The sequence below is a fragment of the Ahaetulla prasina genome, chromosome 2 (genome assembly GCF_028640845.1).
Source record: "Ahaetulla prasina isolate Xishuangbanna chromosome 2, ASM2864084v1, whole genome shotgun sequence".
In the NCBI taxonomy this organism is placed as follows: Eukaryota; Metazoa; Chordata; class Lepidosauria; order Squamata; family Colubridae; genus Ahaetulla; species Ahaetulla prasina.
In genome coordinates this window covers 9,796,152-9,815,807 of record NC_080540.1, presented here as the reverse complement: position 1 = coordinate 9,815,807, position 19,656 = coordinate 9,796,152, and the positions used below count along the sequence as shown (strand labels likewise).

General features: G+C 45.7%; 1 protein-coding gene and 1 pseudogene across 1 annotated transcript in view; both read right to left on the bottom strand.

Moving 5' to 3' along the window:
- The window catches only part of LOC131193488 (zinc finger protein 850-like), a 201,406-nt gene that overhangs the window by 72,986 nt on the left and 108,764 nt on the right, over nucleotides 1–19,656 (bottom strand). The window lies entirely within an intron of this gene.
- Nucleotides 7,750–9,932, bottom strand: LOC131189681 (zinc finger protein 84-like; annotated as a pseudogene).

The following is a 19,656-nucleotide window of genomic DNA, read 5'->3' as shown; positions in this document are numbered from 1 at the left end:
CGTGATTTCTGTTTTTTCCTTATTATATAGGCAAGCCATCTTCCTGGCTTGTTAGCATTATTGAGCGTATTATGTTTTACATATTGTAAATTAATTACTACTTGATCTGCCATCAACATGTTAAACTGACCTCTTAATATATTTATTGGTTCTTTTATTTTACTATTTCCTGGGCTATTTATCAATAACTGTTCTTTCTTCTTAATTTCCTCTTCCAATTCCTTTTTCTTTTGCTGCTGTCTATTTCTATATTTAATATTCATTTGTATAAGATTTCCTCTCATATAAGCTTTACTAGCATCCTAAATCATCTCTATAGATGTCTCTTTTTTCATATTCATAATAAAAAATTCTTTCAATTGCTTTTTTCATTTACATTTTGTTCATATTTAAACAAATTCTCATTCAACCTCCATGATCTCCTAGCCTCCTTTTCCGATCAAATTCAATCCAAACGGACTATGATCAGATAGAGTTCTTGAACAAATCTTTCTTCTTTACTCTAGAATACAAATCATTAGAAATCAAAATAAAATCAATCCTCGAAAATGATTGATGCCTGTCAGAAAAGAAGGTAAAATCCTCTCTTCTGTATTATGTTCTCTCAAATATCTCTTAATTCCAAGTCCTCCATCATTTCAAAAAGCCTTTGGTAATTTACGCTTGAAATCTTCCTTAAACTTTTTTGTCTTTTGAGTATCCAAACACCATTCCAATCACCCATTAATATATATGATTTATAATCCCAAAATACTATTCTTTATGTAAAACTTGAAAAAATTTCTTGTTGTTGATTCACATAAACTCCTATTAATAATGTCTTTCCCTCCAACAAAAGTTCAATAGCAATATATCTTCCTTGCTTATCCACCTCAATTAATTTTGCTGATATATCCTTCTTTATATATATATATAACTCAACCATTCTTTTTTTCCAAAGCGGAAGCAATAAAATGTACTCCCAGTTTTGAATTTATCAAATATTTCTGGTCTAAAGATCTAATATGTGTTTCTTGTAAACAGATAATGTCATTTTTAAATTGTTTCAAATAATGAAATACTTTCCTTCTCTTCTGTGGTGAATTCAAACCATTAACATTCCAAGATTTTTCCAACATTCCAACATTCCAACATTATCGGCAAAAGGAAACTTTTAGAACACCAGCCGCAAATCACATTTTGCTTTAGGCCTTGTTCCTCCCACTGTTTCCGTTGTAGTAGTTGCCAATTGTTATGCCTTTACATCTTGTTCCTTGCGTTTAGCAGCAGCTCTTGTCAGCCTTTGTTCTGAACCTGTCATAGGTATTTCCAACACTTGTAATAAATCTTCTTCCATCACAATCTGTTCTTGTACCTGCTTCACTTCTCCTTCCTTCACCTCACCCTCTCTTCTTCTAGCTTCCAATGGGGGAAGACTTCCAGCTTTTAATGCCTCAACATAAAATTCTCTTGCTTTTCCAACTGTATTGAGACGATGTGCTTTCCCTGCATAATATACTATTATACCAGTTGGAATATCCCATCTATATTCAATCTGATGTTTTTTAAGTTCATTCACCAGGAAGGTAAATTCCTTCCTAGCCCTTAACATTTTTGGTGGAATTTCCTTTAATATTAAGATATCTTGACCAGCAACCTGAATCTTCTCCCCCTTATATGATGCTTGCAGAATCTGATTTCTCACTGTTCTTGTTGTAAAATAAATAACAACATCCCTTGGCAACACCTTGCTGTCCAGAGTTCACACAATATATTTGTCAATTTGATAAGCCACATCTGCTGGATGGGCTGCTAATATCTCAGCAAATGCTTCAGAAAAATTCCTTAAGTTCTTTTTATTCTCCAGCCATGGATTCTTAAAGCAAATTCCATATTCTATATTGTATCAAAACTATTTCATCATCTGTTTTTCATTTTACTTTGAAATTCATCCATTTTATTTTCTAATTTTGAATTAAATTGCTTGATTTCTTCAACTTCCTCTTCTAATAAAATCACATTTGTTTTAAACTTTGTACAATTACAAATCCTTCTTTAACTTCTTTATTTCCCACTTGAATTTCTAATATCTGCTCTTTCATTTCAGACATCTCATCAATTATTACTTTAACTTTTTCTTGTATAAAATCCTTCAAGTTCTCCTGTAACGCCTCCAAATTTAATGTTTTATTATCCGCTGTATGAGCTGGAGAGGCACCAGCTGAAGAAATTCCAGAGCTCTTTGTTACAGCAGACTTTAATTGTTTGGCTGCCATCTTCTATAAAATTATTTATTTATTTATATATTTTCCAACTTAATATTAATTTAAATCTTCTTAACCTCCTAAAAACACAGTCTTTTATAACAATATTTAAAAATCTCCCATAGATTCTATCAGCAGGCAGCAAGGAGTAAAAGTAGAAAACAACATGCAATTTACCAGCGGCAGAGGGCAAGCAGTAAAAGTTCTGTCACTTTTGCTTTCCACTCGATAGCTTGTTAACAACTCGCCACCATTTTCTTGCTATTTTCAAGCTTGATACAAAATAACAGGGAATTGCATAAAGTTCTCCCACTTTCATTCTGTCCGGTATAATCCTTTATTGTCCAAAATAGATCTCGGAGTTTGGTCGTAGTGATTGAATTCGCCAAAGCAGAAAAATCCTCAGATCTGGAGCACTTTGGGTTGCTGGAGGGAACTTAACTCTTCAAACCCCCTTTTTCTCAGGAGTTTTAGGGAAGTTCTACCTCTACCCTGCAGCTCACCTCCTCTTCTTCTCCCGAAGAGGGGTTTTTTCGAACCACTGGACGGCAGATTTAAGCTGTCCTAACGATTCCACATAAGCCAGAGGTTGGCGATCGTAAAGATCGCCGCCATCACCTACGCTGCCAAACCGGAAGTCCTAAAATGGATTCTCTCTTGTGTGTGTTGTCTAGTGTATCACCAAATTGGAATTCTGACGGAAACATTTCCCACAATCTGAACATATGTATAGTTTCTCTGTATGAGTCCTCTGGGGTATTATCAGCTTGGCCTGCTTGCTATAGCTTTTGCCACATTGAGACAACTGGTACTGTTTTTCTCTGGTATGAATCTTTCCATGAACAACTGGGAACTGTTGTGACTAAAGCTTTTGCCACACTGATACGGCTTTTCTCCAGTGTGGATCCTCTCGGGCATAATCGGCCCATGAAGGGGCTGTGAAAGGACGTGCTCGGGACACGGCTGCTTTCCTGGAGAAAGCGGCATAGCTATTGGCAACTGGGGAGGACACAAGTACCGAAGGAGCACCTCCTCGCATTGTGGCTGCTGCAATGAATATGAGAAGCCCAACCAATGTTTTGAGCACGGTTACCATCTCCAGCCCAATGAGCTTAGGCCACCCTGTTACCATAACCAGCCCTTGCTTTGTCCGTAACTTCTCTGTTAACACTCACCACAGCAGAGGTGGGTTTCAGCAGGTACTGACCAGTTCTGGAGAATTAGGAAATTTTGATAGTTGGAGAACCAGTAGTAAAATTCTGATGCCCTCTATTCTCTGCCTCCCAAGTCCCAGCTGGACATGGGATTTTGCAGTAACCTTCTCCTGGACTGGGGTGGGAATTTACAGTATCATTTCCTGGAGTGGGGTGGGAATGGAGATTTTACAGTATCCTTCTTCCATGCCCACCACGCCCAGAGAAGGTCTAAAATTTGAAACCCATCACTGCACCACACCTGTCAATTTACCAACTCCAGTTACTGCACCAGTGAACATCGCACATCCAGTCACTATCACCTCACCAATGAATCTCCCAACACCATTGACATTAGCTGGCCCTTTAAATATAGTCATGAGACCAGTGGAAAACATATCTTTCCTTCCCCAGGCATTGCCAACCTCTCCCTCCCACCTACCCCCCGGTAAAAAAACAAACACCTTAGAGCAAAAACTTCATCCATAAAAAAACAAAAAAGGAGGCTGCTGTGTATTGTTTAATGGACTGCTCAATTGACCACGCCCACCCAGTCACATGACAAGAAGCCATGCCCACCCAGCTGGTCCAGCCCCCAACAGTCTGTGGGACCGTGAATTGGCCCCGTTTAAAAAGTTTCAGGGCTCCTGCTTTATATGGAGGTAGGTGAAGGGGATAACCTCCGTGTCTGTGAAGTGGGTGTGCAGCTACTCCTACAAGACAGGTAGTACAAACATTTTTGATAATTCTCCCTTCCTCCAGAAAGAAGTCCGAAGAATTGCTACGCCAACGACTCCCAGTGTGGCTCCTCTTCGGCATAATCAGGTGTGTTTTATAATCTTTGCTTTTCCCACAATAGGCATATCTGTGGTTCTTTTCCACCACTGACATTTTTGGATTCTCAAGGACATCAAAAATACTCTCAATCAAAAATACTCTCAATCAATCCTTCTTGGATGGAGCATTGATTCAATTACGCTCCTTCCTCACAGGGCAAGGCCTCCATTCGGTCTGCCTTATCTGTCTCAAGTGATCATTTCCTTCCACTTCAGCTATTTCCCTCTTTTCTGAACTAGGAAATTATGCTTGATATTTTGATATTTCTTCCAGATACAATATTTTTTGTCCAGCTGAAAACTCTTTCCTGGTTTTGTCCTCCTTGTCAGCTCTGAAGGAAGAAAAATTTTGGGACGGAGGAACTAACAAGATTTTGATTGCCTTGTTTCTTGCCTTTTAATGCTTGTGATTCAGTGCTCCACAGTGCTCTCTTTGGCATTCAGATCCAGAGGCATACACAATAAAAGGCAAAGGTGCCAAAATTAAACTCACATTAATTATTTTTTCAATATACATGTCAAATGCCCATTCAGTTATGACATTTATTTGCTTCCTAACAAACCTAGCAGACAACTTTGTTTCCCAAAGTAAAGAAGGGAACAAGGATCAGCCATATTGGACTTAATTCTCACTCACAGAGATGAAATGATAGAATTGAAGCTACAGGAAACTTCAAGTGATCACACAATATTAATTCAACATTATGCAAACACAGGTAGTAGAGCAAAGTCAAACTAGAGGCTTGGACTTTAAGAGAGCTAATTTCAATAAACTTAGAGAGCTTGAGAAGGAGTCCATGGGTGAGAATCCTCAACAATTCAAGAAGCTTGGGAAATTTTGAAAGTGAGATTATAAAAGCCAGTCAAACATACCAAGAAGAAAAATAATAGATCTCAAAAGAAAGCAGCATTGATGCATAGAGAACTATCTGACAAATTGAAAGACAAAAAGGACAAATATAAAAAGTGGAAAGAGGGGCAAATAACTAAGGCAGAATATCAGCTAATAGCCCGAGCCTGTAAAGATGAAGTGAGGAAAGCTAAGGCTCACAATGAACAAAGGCTAGTGACAAAAAAGTAAAAAACAACAAAAAAAGCTTCTTCCAACATGTTAAAAACAAGAAAAATGTCAAGGAAACAATTGGCCCATTGCTGGGAGAAAGAAGGTGGCAAGAAGGTGACAAGCAACAGGGAGAAAGCAGATGTACTTAACTCATTTTTTGCATCTGTCTTTACACAAAAGAAAAAAACAATCCAACCTATCAAAAACAGCACCACAAAAAACAGATTAGGAACATAAATTAAAATAGGGAAAAAAATGGTAAGTGAACACCTGTCTGCCCTAGATGAATTCAAATCACCAGGACCAGATGAATTACACCCCAAGGTTCTGAAGGAACTGGCAGACGAAATCTCAGAACCAGATCGCAGATTATCTGGAAAAGATAATCAAGCAACGAATCACTGAACACCTAGAAGCAAACAAAGTAATAACCAAAAGCCAACATAGGTTTGTCAAAAACAGATCATGCCAGACTAATCTTATTTGACAAATTTAGTAGACCAGAGGAATGCTGTCGATATAATTTACTTGGACTTCAGTAAAGCATTTGATAAAGTAGACCATAACCTACTACTAGATAAAGTAGAAAAATGTGGGTTAGACAGCACCACCACCAGATGGATTCGTAACTGGCTGACCAACTCAACGTGTAGTCCTCAGAACTACATCCACATGGAGGAAGTATGCAGTGGAGTACCCCAAGGCTCTGTTTTAGGCCCAGTACTCTTCAACATCTTCATCAATGACTTGGACAGGATAGATGGGAACTCATCAAATTTGCAGATGACACCAAGCTGGCAGGAATAGCCAACACTCAGAAGATAGGCTCAAGATACAGAAGGATCTTGACAAACTTTATTGAATTTGAATATTGTCTAAAGACTGAATTCAGAGTGAAAATAGTTTACATTTGAAAAAAAAGTCAACTATTAACAATCTGGGTCCTCATTTTACCTACCATAAAGGATATAGTAACCTTGCCTGAGGACTTGAACCTGAGCAGGCAGCTGTGTTAATAACACTTCTTTGCCTGAGATGAGAACATTGTTATCTAACAATGAAATTCACAGTGAAAAAGTAAGGTTACATTTAAAACCATGAGGTACTTTATATGTGTACCTTATCAGTAAAACTGTGAGAGGATGAAGCAGTGTGTAGCTACCAAAAAGCCAACACAGTTCTGGGCTGCATAAACAGAGGATTCAAGATCATGTGTTTATACTTTATAATGCCTTGGTAAGGCCACATATGAAAATGGCATCAGTTTTGGACATATAAAAGATGTTGAGACTCTAGAAAGAGTGCAGAGAGCAACAAAGATGATTAGGGGACTGGAGGCTAAAATATATGAAGAACAGTTGCAGGAACTGGGGATGTCTAGTTTAATGAAAAGAAAGACTAGGGGAAACATGATAGCAGTATTCCAACATCTCAGGGGTTGCCACAAAGAAGAGGGAGTCAAACTATTCTCCAAAGCACCTGAGGGTAGAAGCAGCAGCAATGGGTGGAAACTACTCAAGGAGAAAAGCAATTTAGAACTAAGGAGAAATTTCATGATTAGAACACTTAATAAGTGGAACAACTTGCCTGCAGAAGTTGTTAATGATCTAGCACTGGAAATTTTTAAGATGTTGGATAACCATTTGTCTGAAATGATGTAGGGTTCCTTGCCTGGGCAGGGGTTGGACTAGAAGACCTCCAAGGTCCCTTCCAACTCTGTTATTATGAGATTTATTGACTTGGGTCAATCATGAGTTCATAAAATTGCAAAGAGTAATCATCAAATATACTTGGAAGTGCTGGGGACAGATTATATATATGTACATATCCCGTGTTTCCCCGAAAATAAGACCCAGTTATATTTTCTTTTGGGCCCATAAGCACCAGGTCTTAGTTAAAGGTCATGTCTTACACTTATCAGGACCATTGCAGGACCCAAACCCTGACACCTGTTGCAGGCTTTGTAAACAGTAGCTTGTCGCAGCCCATGCAAATGTCCAAACTGTTCTCAGCTGATTAAAACATTTAACTTCTGGAGGATTTTTTGAGGATAATGTTTTAAAAGCTACATCAGCTATCCTTTTCCTTTTGGCTAAACTCCTCTAGTGCATTTCCACTAGACTGCATTTTCTTTCCTCTTGCTTCCTTCTGAGAAAGAGAAGAATGTGAGTCATATCTGTGTATCTTATGTGCGGCAGGATGCCGTGTGTTATTACACAGTTCACAACAGGGATGAATCCAGGGCTCACTGAAAATTAGCCATTTCCATTTTCCTTTTCTCTCCACCTACATTTAATCCTGAAACTTGAGTAAAATGAATCAAGCCAAAATTCAAACAATCACTTTCTCACTATACTCAATGGGGATCTGAAATTCAAGCATTCTGTAAACTCATCTACTATTCCTCATATGGATTACCTTGTGTGCAATAAGGGATGATTTATGCTTGAAGTAATCTGACTGGACATTTCAAACATTTCTCCACAGTGTAAAAACTCTGGTGTATCATTAGTAGAATTCTGACTGTAACATTTTCCACAGTCAAGACATTCAAAGGGCTTCTCTCCTGTGTGAGTCTTCTGGTGTGTCACCAGGTGGGAAGTCTGACGGTAACATTTCCCACAATCAGGACATTCAAAGGGTTTCTCTGTGAGTCCTCTGGTGTTTCACCAGGATGGAATTATCACTAAAACCTTTCCCACAGATAGGACATTCAAAGGGCTTCTCTCCTGTGTGAGTCCTCTGGTGTCTCACCAGGCTGGAATTATCACTAAAACCTTTCCCACAATCAGGACATTCAAAGGGTTTCTCACCTGTGTGAGTCCTCTGGTGTCTCACCAGGAAGGAATTATAACCAAAACTTTTCCCACAGATAGGACATTCAAAGGGCTTCTCTCCTGTGTGAGTCCTATGGTGTATCACCAGCTGGGAATTATCTCTAAAATCTTTCCCACAATCAGGACATTCAAAGGGTTTCTCTCCTGTGTGAGTCCTCTGGTGTGTCACCAGGTGGGAATTGATAACATTCCACAATCAGGACATTCAAAGGGTTTCTCACCTGTGTGAGTCCTCTGGTGACTCACCAGGTTGGAATTACTATTAAAACCTTTCTCACAGATAGGACATTCAAAGGGTTTCTCTCCTGTGTGATTCCTCTGATGTCTCATCAGGCTAGAATTATCTCTAAAACCTTTCCCACAATCAGGACATTCAAAGGGTTTCTCTCCTGTGTGAGTCCTCTGGTGTTGAACAAGGCTGAAATTATCACTAAAACCTTTCCCACAGATAGGACATTCAAAGGGTTTCTCTCCTGTGTGAATCTTCTGGTGTCTCACCAGGCTGGAATTATCACTAAAACCTTTCCCACAATCAGGACATTCAAAGGGTTTCTCTCCTGTGTGAGTCCTCTGGTGTCTCACCAGGCTGTAATTATCACTAAAACCTTTCCCACAATCAGGACATTCAAAGGGCTTCTCTCCTGTGTGAGTCCTTTGGTGTATCACCAGATGGGAATTATCACTAAAACGTTTCCCACAATCAGGACATTCAAAGGGCTTCTCTCCTGTGTGAGTCATCTGGTGTGTCACCAGGTGGGAATTCCGACTAAAACTTTTCCCACAATCAAGACATTCAAAGGGTTTCTCTCCTGTGTGAGTCCTCTGGTGTGCCACCATATGTGAATTATCACTAAAACCTTTCCCACAGATAGGACATTCGAAGGGTTTCTCTCCTGTGTGACTCCTCTGGTGTCTCGCCAGGTGGGAATTCCGACTAAAACTTTTCCCACAATCAAGACATTCAAAGGGTTTCTCTCCTGTGTGAGTCCTCTGGTGTGCCACCAGGTGGGAATTCTGATTAAAACCTTTCCCACAGATAGGCCATTCAAAGGGTTTCTCTCCTGTGTGCATGGTCTTGTGTCTCAGGAGGTGCGACTTTGTAATGAAAGCTTTCCCACAATCTCGACATTCATAAGATTTCTCCATGTAGTGAATCCTCTGATGTATTGGCAGGTGGGAATTACGAACTGGAACTTCTCCCACAGTCAGTATATTGAATGGGTTTTTCTCCTTTATGATTCCTCTGGTCTATCACCAAGTTGGAATTATAACTGAAAGTTTTCCAACAATCAGGACATTCAAAACATTTCTGTCCTATGTGAGTCTTCTGGTGTATCACCAGGCTGGAATTGTGACTTTCCCATAATCAGGACATTCAAAGGTTTTCTCTTCTGTGTGAGTTCTCTGGTGCTTCACCAGGATGGAATTCTCACTGAAACTTTTCCCACAGAAAGGATGTTCAAATGGTTTTTATTCCTGTGTGCGCGTCCTTTAGTGTCTCATGACCTGGGAAATTCTAATGAAACTTTCAAACAATCTGCACAGTCATACGTTTTCTTCCTCCTGCGAGTTATCTGATGTAGCACCATGTTGCCATGCTCACTAAAATATTTACTACATTGGGAGCACTTTTGTGGCTTCCCTCTTGTGTCTGGGTGCTTCCATGAATCACAAGGGAGCTGTTGTGACCAAAGCTTTTGCCACAATCAGGTAATTTGTATGGTTTTTCTCCTCTCTGGCTCCTCTTGTGCATCATCAGCTGCAACACAATGCTTTCCCACAATAAACAGATCTATGGAGCTTTTCACAGATGATATTCTTGAGGAGATAAAATATGGACAATGCCTTGTTTAGTGGTGTGCATTCAAGCCGTTTTCTTCCTCACAGGAGAGGCTTGAATTATCTCTCTGACCTTACTATTGACCTTTTCCTCCCCAGTGACCTCCAGATATTTCCCTCTTTTGCTGAAGGATAAATAATCTCCCTTCACTTTTCATGTAATGTATCCTTCAGTTCTGCATAATCTGTTTATTCTTTCTTGATTTTCTCTCTTTTGTCTAACAACTGTTGAAAGAGGAGAATTGTGTAGTTTTCTGAAGGAAATGGAAAATATTTGATTTCTGGCTTGATTTTCTTCCCTTTTCAACCGTGTTTGTTATTTACAGTTGTCCCGAGTGTTCTTATTGCCATCCTCTTTGTCTGTAAGATTCAAAGAAAAATAGAACTTTAATTCTTTATAAATGGTTAGAGATGATGTGAAAAAAGAAAAAAGTATATATTACAATGAAAAAACAAACATGCCCCAATATTAGAATAATCACTTACATTATTGATGATTCATATCACACATAGAGTATTACTGAGATCCATGTTCAAATATTCAATCAATATTCAATCAAATTGAGTTATTTAGTTGGGTCAGTCATAAATTCTTAACAATGCAAAGTGTTATCATGAAATATATCTTGAAGTGCTGGGAATAGGTTATATAATTGCAGATATATGCATAGAGAGAAATACAGATGCACCCACCTACACATGTATACATGGAGAAAATCTACGTCTTTCAAGCCTGACAAAATGTCTCAAAATGTTTACAATCAAACCTTCTGAGCTAAATTTAGAGATGTGGAGGTTTTAACTGATGAAATGATGCTGAAAGGCTCTCTAAGCTTTGAAGCACCACTTTTACTCATGGAAGTCCTCAGCTGCAAATAAGAACAGAAAATCCTGTCTACAACCCCTCTGGGGACATCCCCACTCAAGTCGTCCTCACTTAACCTACCACAATTGAAACGGATATCTGCGTCACCAAGCAGCTCAAACAGAACTTACATCTGTTCCTTTGTAGTTGTTAAGCAACTTACTGTGGTTTGTTAAAGGCAATTTCATATGACCGTAACTTGCAATTTCCTGCCAGTATATCCATTGATTTTGCTTTTCAGAAGCTAGCTGGGAAGGTCACAAATGGGGATTATCAGTGTGGGATGACGCAGCCATCGTAAATGTGCAACTATTGGCAGAACCCGAATTGGTGCAACTCCTTTTCCTAAACCTTTAAAACCACAGTGACGGTCATTGAACAAGTGCTAGGATTACCACAAATTTTATGGACCAGGTGCACGTCTCCTTCTTTTGTGCCATAGGAATTTTGAAGGCTCGGGGATGAAGTGGTAAATGAGGACTACCTGTGCAACCAAAGAGCTATTTTTTCAGGAAGTGTTGGATTATGCAGAATTGAACCATGGACGGGACAAGAAATATCATTCTTACTGCCAAGACATGGAAGTAAAAAAACTTGTAAATTTTATTCATCTGTCATTTTCAATACATGTGTGGATTACAAACTATATCAAAAGGGCCAACCTCAGGATGTAATGGGAGACTTTAACCACCCTGATATCAACTGGGAGACTCTACAGCAAGTAGGAGATCAGATTTCTAACCAACTTGGCTGAACATGTGTCTCACAGAGGGGTAAAGTGGAACAGACAGTGTCAAAACAAGGAAAATTCTCTGGCTGCTGATAGGACTTGTCAACTTGGACCTAACCTTGTAGCTTAAAATCTGCAGGACTGGATTAGATTTTAAATTTTATGGTTTTGGGATTATTTATATTGTTTTTAATAATCTGGCTTATTAGAATAAGTTTTTAATTGTTATTTTAGTCTGTATTTATATGTTTTCCTGAAACCGCTGAGTCCCTAGAGATAGTATGAAAATAAATAAATAAATAAATAAATCCAAAAGGTAAAAGAGGGAACTAGAGGAAAAACTATACTCGACCTACTTCTTACTAATAGAGAAGCGATAGGTGAAATTGTCGGAACCTTGGACAAGTGACGACGTCTTACTGGAATTCAATATAATGCAAACACAAGCAATAGACTATAATCCAACAAGTGTCTTCAATTTTAGAAGAGCTGATTTTAAGAAATTCAGCGCCGAAGCAATATTTCATGAATAAAAATCCTAAAAGAGAAAACACAATGCAAGAGCGTGGGAAACACTGGAAAATATGATCATATAAGCCCAGTCCAACACAATATCACTAAAAAGGAAAAACAAGAAATCTAAGAAGCAGCCAGCATGGTTGCATAAAGATCTTCCTGATAAACTGAAAGACAAAAAGGATAAGTACAAAAAATGGAAAGAGGGACACATAACTAAGGCAGAATATCAACAGATAGCCTGAATCTGCAAAGATGAAGTGAGGAAAGCTAAGGCTCACAATGAACAAAGGCTAGCGACAAAAAAGTAAAAAAAAAAAAAGCTTCTTCCAACATGTTAAAAACAAGAAAAATGTCAAGGAAACAATTGGCCCATTGCTGGGAGAAAGCGGCAAGAAGGTGACAAGCAACAGGGAGAAAGCAGATGTACTTAACTCATTTTTTGCATCTGTCTTTACACAAAAGAAAAAAACAATCCAACCTATCAAAAACAGCACCACAAAAAACAGATTAGAAACATAAATTAAAATAGGGAAAAGAATGGTAAGTGAACACCTGTCTACCCTAGATGAATTCAAATCACCAGGACAGGATGAATTACACCCCAAGGTTCTGAAGGAACTGGCAGACGAGATCTCAGAACCAGATCGCAGATTATCTGGAAAAGATAATCAAGCAACGAATCACTGAACACCTAGAAGCAAACAAAGTAATAACCAAAAGCCAACATGGGTTTGTCAAAAACAGATCATGCCAGACTAATCTTATTGCATTCTTTGGCAAAGTGACAAAATTAGTAGACCAGAGGAATGCTGTCGATATAATTTACTTGGACTTCAGTAAAGCATTTGATAAAGTAGACCATAACCTACTACTAGATAAAGTAGAAAAATGTGGGTTAGACAGCACCACCACCAGATGGATTTGTAACTGGCTGACCAACCGCACTCAACGTGTAGTCCTCAATGGAACTACATCCACATGGAGGGAAGTATGCAGTGAAGTATCCCAAGACTCTGTTTTAGGCCCACTACTCTTCAACATCTTCATCAATGACTTGGACGAGGGGATAGAAGGGGAACTCATCAAATTTGCAGATGACACCAAGCTGGCAGGAATAGAAGATAGGCTCAAGTTACAGAAGGATCTTGACAGACTTGAACATTGGGCGTTATCTAACAAAATGAAATTCAACAGTGAAAAAAGTAAGGTTCTACATTTAGGCAAAAAACCCCAAAATGCACAGGTACCGTATATGTGGTACCTTGCTCAATAGTAGTACCTGTGAGAGGGATCATGGAGTCCAAGTGGACAACCACTTAGATATGAGCTAGCAGTGTGCAGCAGCTGCTAAAAAACCCAACACAGTTCTGGGCTGCATAAACAGAGGGATAGAATCAAGATCATGTGAAGTGTTAGTGCCATTTTATAACGCCTTGGTAAGGCCTCACGTGGAATACTGCATTCAGTTTTGGTCACCGCGATAAAAAAGATGCTGAGACTCTAGAAAGAGTGCAGAGAAGAGCAACAAAGATGATTAGGGGACTGGCGGCTAAAACATATGAAGAACGGTTGCAGGAACTGGGGATGTCTAGTTTAATGAAAAGAAGGACTAGGGGAGACATGATAGCAGTGTTCCAATATCTCAGGGGTTGCCACAAAGAAGAGGGAGTCGGCCTGTTCTCCAAACCACCTGAGGGTAGAACAAGCAGCAATGGGTGGAAACTGATCAAAGAAAGAAGCAACTTAGAAATAAGGAGAAATTTCCTGACAGTTAGAACAATTAATAAGTGGAACGACTTGCTTGGAGAAGTTCTGAATGCTCCAACACTGGAAATTTTTAAGAAAATGTTGGATAACCATCTGTCTGAGATGGTGTAGGGTTTCCTGCCTGAGCAGGGGGTTGGACTAGAAGGCCTCCAAGGTCCCTTCCAACTCTGTTGTTATTATTATTATTGTTTAATGTCAATTACCTCGGTACCTGGATGAAACTGTCTATCTAGACCCGTTCTAGTCCGGCTTCCGGCCCGGTTACGGCACTGAGACGGCTTTGGTCGCGTTGGTTGATGATCTCTGGAGGGCCAGGGATAGGGGTTATTCCTCTGCCTTGGTCCTATTAGACCTCTCAGCGGCTTTTGATACTATCGACCATGGTATCCTGCTGCACCGGTTGGAGGGATTGGGAGTGGGAGGCACCGTTTATCGGTGGTTCTCCTCCTATCTCTCTGATTGGTCGCAGACGGTGTTGATGGTAGGGCAGAGGTTGACCCAGAGGCACCTCACTTGTGGGGCGCCGCAGGGGTCGATTCTCTCACCCCTCCTGTTCAACATCTATATGAAGCCGCTGGGTGAGATCATCAGTGGTTTCGGTGTGAAGTATCAACTGTACGCTGATGACACTCAGCTGTACTTTTCCACACCGGGCCACCCCAACAAAGCTATCGAAATGCTGTCCCGGTGTCTGGAAGCCATACGGGTCTGGATGGGGAAAAACAGGCTCAAGCTCAATCCCTCCAAGACAGAGTGGCTGTGGATGCCGGCACCCCGGTACAGTCAGCTGCAGCTGCGGCTGACTGTTGGGGGCGAGTCATTGGCCCCAGTGGAGAGGGTGCGCAACTTGGGCGTTCTTCTGGATGGACGGCTGTCTTTTGAAGACCACTTGACGGCCGTCTCCAGGAGAGCTTTTTACCAGGTTTGCCTGGTTCGCCAGTTGCGCCCCTTTCTAGACCGGGATGCCCTATGCATGGTCACTCATGCTCTCGTGACATCTCGTCTGGATTACTGCAATGCTCTCTTCATGGGGCTCCCCTTGAAGAGCACCCGGAGGCTCCAGTTGGTCCAGAATGCGGCTGCGTGGGTGATAGAGGGAGTGTCGTGTCCCACTCCTCCGCTGACGGCCGGGTCAGGGAAATCCGAATCAGGCTTGCCTCTGCAGCTCTGCCCAAAGTCCTAGCAAAGTCCTCAGAGCAGGCAGGAGACCAGTAAGTGACTTCAGCAAGATAAGTTCGACTTTTGCCTGACTCAGAGACTGCCAGAAAGCAGATCCTTTATATAGGCAATGGGGTGTGGCTCCATGACTCAGCACTCATTAAGGCCTGCCCCTCCCTTCCTTCTGTTGCCTCCGCCTATCCAGCCTTCTGATGCGAGGGTCACACCAATCAGCAGCTGTTAGAATAAACCTCCTCAGGCTCACATGCTGTGGAGGAGGGAGGGGTCTGCTCCGTTTGCCTGGGCATGGAGTCAGGGCTGGGGCGGGAGATGCTCCTTCTTCTGCAGTTTGTGGGCATGGAGCCAGGACTTGGACCGGAGGCATACATTCCTCAGTGTTGAGCAGGTAAGAAGGCCCCGCTGCTCTGAGGGCGGCAAGACACAACACTATCCTCACCGCAGGGCCCTTCCCCGGGCTGACGATCGGGATGCGGTCGGGCGGGTTCTGCTCGTGGAAGGCCCGCACCAGGTCCAGGCGTGGGCGTCGGAGGCGTTGACCCAGTGAACTCGGTCCCGTACCCTTGCCACGCAACCAGGTATTGGCGCCTTCAGCCAGCGGAGTCGCGTATGCTGTGCACCTCGTACTCCTCCACCATGTCCTCGTCGACAGCGACGGGTGGCGCCGGGCGCCAGAGGGGCGGCAGGCCTCAGGGACCAGCAGGACCGATGGAAGACGGATGGATCCACATGGAGCGGCAGGGTCAATCGGTAGGCCACGGATTGATGACCGCCTCGACGGGAACGGACCGATGAACCGGTGGTCAGTTTCTTCGCCGGTCGGATGGGAGATGCAGAGAGCCACACGCGTCTCCACCACCAGCGGTGTTTGGAACGATCGGCGAGCCAGTCCTCCTTGCCCGATTCAGCTGCCGACGCACCATCTGCTGGACCGCGCAACTCGGAGAGAAAGGACTGTGTCTCGAACTGGGAGTCCGGGGCCAGAGGAAGAGCCATGATGGTACCCCAAGTTGGCCAGGAACTGGTCTGGGTGGAGGTTGGGAGTTGTTGAATCACGAACTCCGCCAGGGACAGGTAATCGCCCAGTTGTCCTGCTGTTGGTTCACGAAGCACCAGAGGTACTGTTCCAGGGGCCGCCGATGACCTTTCCGTCCGCGTCGGTCTCGGATGGTGCGCCGACGACAGGCACACCTGCACCTCAATGCGGCAATCAGGCTCTTCCAAAAGCGAGGTGAACTGCACCCCACGGTCCGACACCACCCTGTCCGGCAGGCCGTGGGCGGAAGACGTGCGAAGAGACGGGCTGTCTTGGTGGCGGTGGGCAGCCCACCACGGGATGAAGTGTGCCATCTTGGTGAGCATGTCCACCACCACCAGCACCGTGGTGAACCCGAGGGGCGGCAGGTCCATCAGGAAGTCCATGGAAATCGCCCCAGGGTCTGTCAGGAGTCGGCAAGGGCTGGAGGAGACCGGAGGGGCCCCGTGGCGGCCTTGGCTTGCCGGGCACGGCACGCAGGGCGTGGCATGGACATCATGCCGCATAGCCAGCGTTACCAGGTTGAGAGTCTTGAAAACCCAAATGGCCCGCGGCAGGGTTGTCGTGGCACTGGGTCAGGACGAGGGACCGGAGCGCCCCATGGGCACATACAACCACCCCGGAACTTGAGTACGTCTTCCAATGTCCACGGAGACGTGGGCCCGCCTGCTCTCCGCTACTGAGACCAGGCGTCTTGGCGCTCGCCTCGCACCGGGCCCCCGTAAGTCCACCGGTTCCCGGCGGCGGCCAAGGCTTCCGCCCGGCAGTGGAAGAGGGTCTTGGGCGCTCAGGTATTCCGGCTTACGGGACAGGGCGTCTGCCCTCCGGTTGTGGCCGCTGGGGATATAGGTGACACGGAAGTTGAACCCGGCGAAAAAGAGCGACCACCGGATCTGCCGCTGGTTCAACTTCCGAGCCGTGGTGAGATGTTCGAGGTTCCGATGGTCCGTTCAGACCTCCACCTGATGCCGGGCCCCCTCCAGGTGGTGCCGCCACGCCTCGAACGCAGCCTTGATAGCCAGCAACTCCTTTTCCCAGATGGTATAGTTGCGCTCAGAAGGGTTGAGCTTCCGCGAGTAGTACGCGCAGGGAAAAAGAGTGCCGCCATCCGCCAGGGCCTGTAGCAGCACCGCTCCGAGGACGACGTTGGAGGCGTCCGTCTCCACCACAAAAGGCTGGTGCGGGTCGGGATGTCGCAGGATGGGCTCCGTGACGAAAACCTTCCTGAGAGCCGTGAAGGCTTCCTCCTGCGGGGGACCCCACCGGAACGGGACCTTCTTCTGGAGGAGCTGGGTGAGCGGAGCCGTCAGTGTGGCGAAGCCCGGGATGAAGGTCCGATAGTAATTGGCGAAGCCCAGCAGCCGCTGGACATCCTTCACCTGACGCGGGGCTTCCCAGCTGCTCAGGGCCTCCACCTTGTGCGGGTCCATGGCGATCCCCTCGGGTGAGAGGATGTGCCCGAGGAACTCGATGGACGACCGGAGGAAAAAGCACTTCTCCAGCTTGGCATAGAGCTGGTGCTCCCCAGGGCTGCAGGACCAGGCGGAGGTGCTGGAGGTGACTTTCCTGGACCGAGTAGACCAGGATGTCGCCCAGGTAGATCACCACGAACCAATCCAACATGTCCCGGAACACATCGTTCATAAAATGTTGGAAGACGGCGGGGGCGTTGGTCAGCCCGAACGGCATGACCTATTGTTGTGTGTCCGTATGCACCGTCTTCCACTCTCCTCACGCATCCGCACCAGGTTGCAGGCCCCGGAGGTCGAGTTTGAGATGGACCTCCCCATCCATCAGCTCCGGGATGAGCGGCAGGGGTAGCGATTCCGCACCGTGATGGCGTTCAGCCGGCGGTAGTCGCAACACAGGCGCAAATCCCCCGTCTTCTTTTTTACGAAGAGGACCGGGGCCGACAGAGGGGACTTGGAAGGCCGGATGAACCCTCAGGCCAGATTTTTGTCCAGAAAGTCCCTGAGGGCGGCCAACTGGGGCTCGGACATGGAATACAGGCGTCCCGTTGGCAGCGGGGCCCCGGGTTGCAGGTCCACGGGGCAGTCGTAGGGCCGGTGCGGGGGTAAGCGGTCCGCCTCCTTTTCGCTGAAGACGTCAGCGAAGTCCTGCAGCTCAGGGGCATGGCGGCCGGGTGAAGACGTCCTGGCCGGCGCAGGTGTGGCGGATGTGGTCGACACACTGCAGGCTGGGAAACGAGATGGCGTTCCGCGACCAGGCCACCTGAGGGTCGTGCGTCCGCAGCCAGGCCAGTCCGAGGATCACTGGGAAGTGGAGGTCCGCCGTCACGTAGAAGCGAATCGCCTCCTCGTGGTCCCCGATGGCGAGGCGCAAGGGCTGCGTGGCAAAGTTAATGGGTCCGGCCACCAGCTCCCTCCCGTCGATGGTCTCGACGCTCATCAGAGGGTCTACCGGAACCAAGGGGACACCAAAATGGTCCACGGCCCGGTCCATAAAGTTCGTGGTGGCCCCGAATCCACCAGCGCGTGCGCCGGGATCCCTTCCAGCCGGCCCCCCACCCATACCCGGGTGTCCAAAATCAGGTGCCGAGGGGGCCCGGGGTCCACGTCGGCCATGTCTGCCGGGGGCTTGGTCCGTGCCCGGCCTAGGGTTTCCCCTGGGCCGGGCCTGCCCATTCCCGACTGGCCAGGCCGGGATTCGGGACGGGGCGTGCTCCGCCGCTTCCTGGGGCATGCGGCGGCGAAATGGCCGGGCTCCCACAGTACAAGCACAGCCCCTTGGCGCCTCCGGCTCTGCTCCTGCGCCAGGCGAGGCCTGGCCGCTCCTAACTCCATGGGCTCCTCGGCGGCGGCCACAGGCGTGGGGTGGCCCGGGACGGGTCGGCACGGGTCGAGGAGGCGGGTCTTTGACAATTGCTGGCGGCGACAGGACGGGCGTTGCTGTAGATGGGTGTCGAGGCGCAGGCAGAGGGGCACCAGGTCAACGAGGGTCCGCGGCACCTCCACCTGAGCCAGCTCGTCCTGGGGCTCTTCCCAAAGGCCCCTCTTGAGCGCGTCCGCTAGTGCGTGTCGTTCCAGTCCGAATCATGGCACAGCAACGAATTCGCAATGTACTCCCGGGCGGGGCCCTTGTTGGATCTCTCCGAGGCGCCAGGCAGCCATCTGGGCCCGCACAGGGTCTTCATACATCAGGCGTGGTGCCCCAGAACCCTGGTAGTCCGCCAGCAAGGGGCTGTCCTGAGCACCAAGGCGTGGCCCACTGCGCAGCCTGGCCAGACAACAGGTTCATCACGAAGACCCTGGCCCGTCATCTGGAAAGTCCCCGCCGCATTGCCATAGGTCTGGCACTGGGCCATGAAGGCGGAACATCTCCATCCGCCCTGAGAACTTCTCTGGCACGGTGCGGGCTGTGGCGCTGAGGAGGAGGAGGAGGTTGGACTGCTGGGGCATTCCCAGCAGCCAGTTGAGCAGTCAGCTGGGCGACTTGCTGTTGCAGTTGCTGGTTATCTGTTTGTAGCTGCTGCACAATCAGCGCCAGCTGTTACTGATCCATCTTGTAGATGTGTGAGGAGTCAGGCAAGAT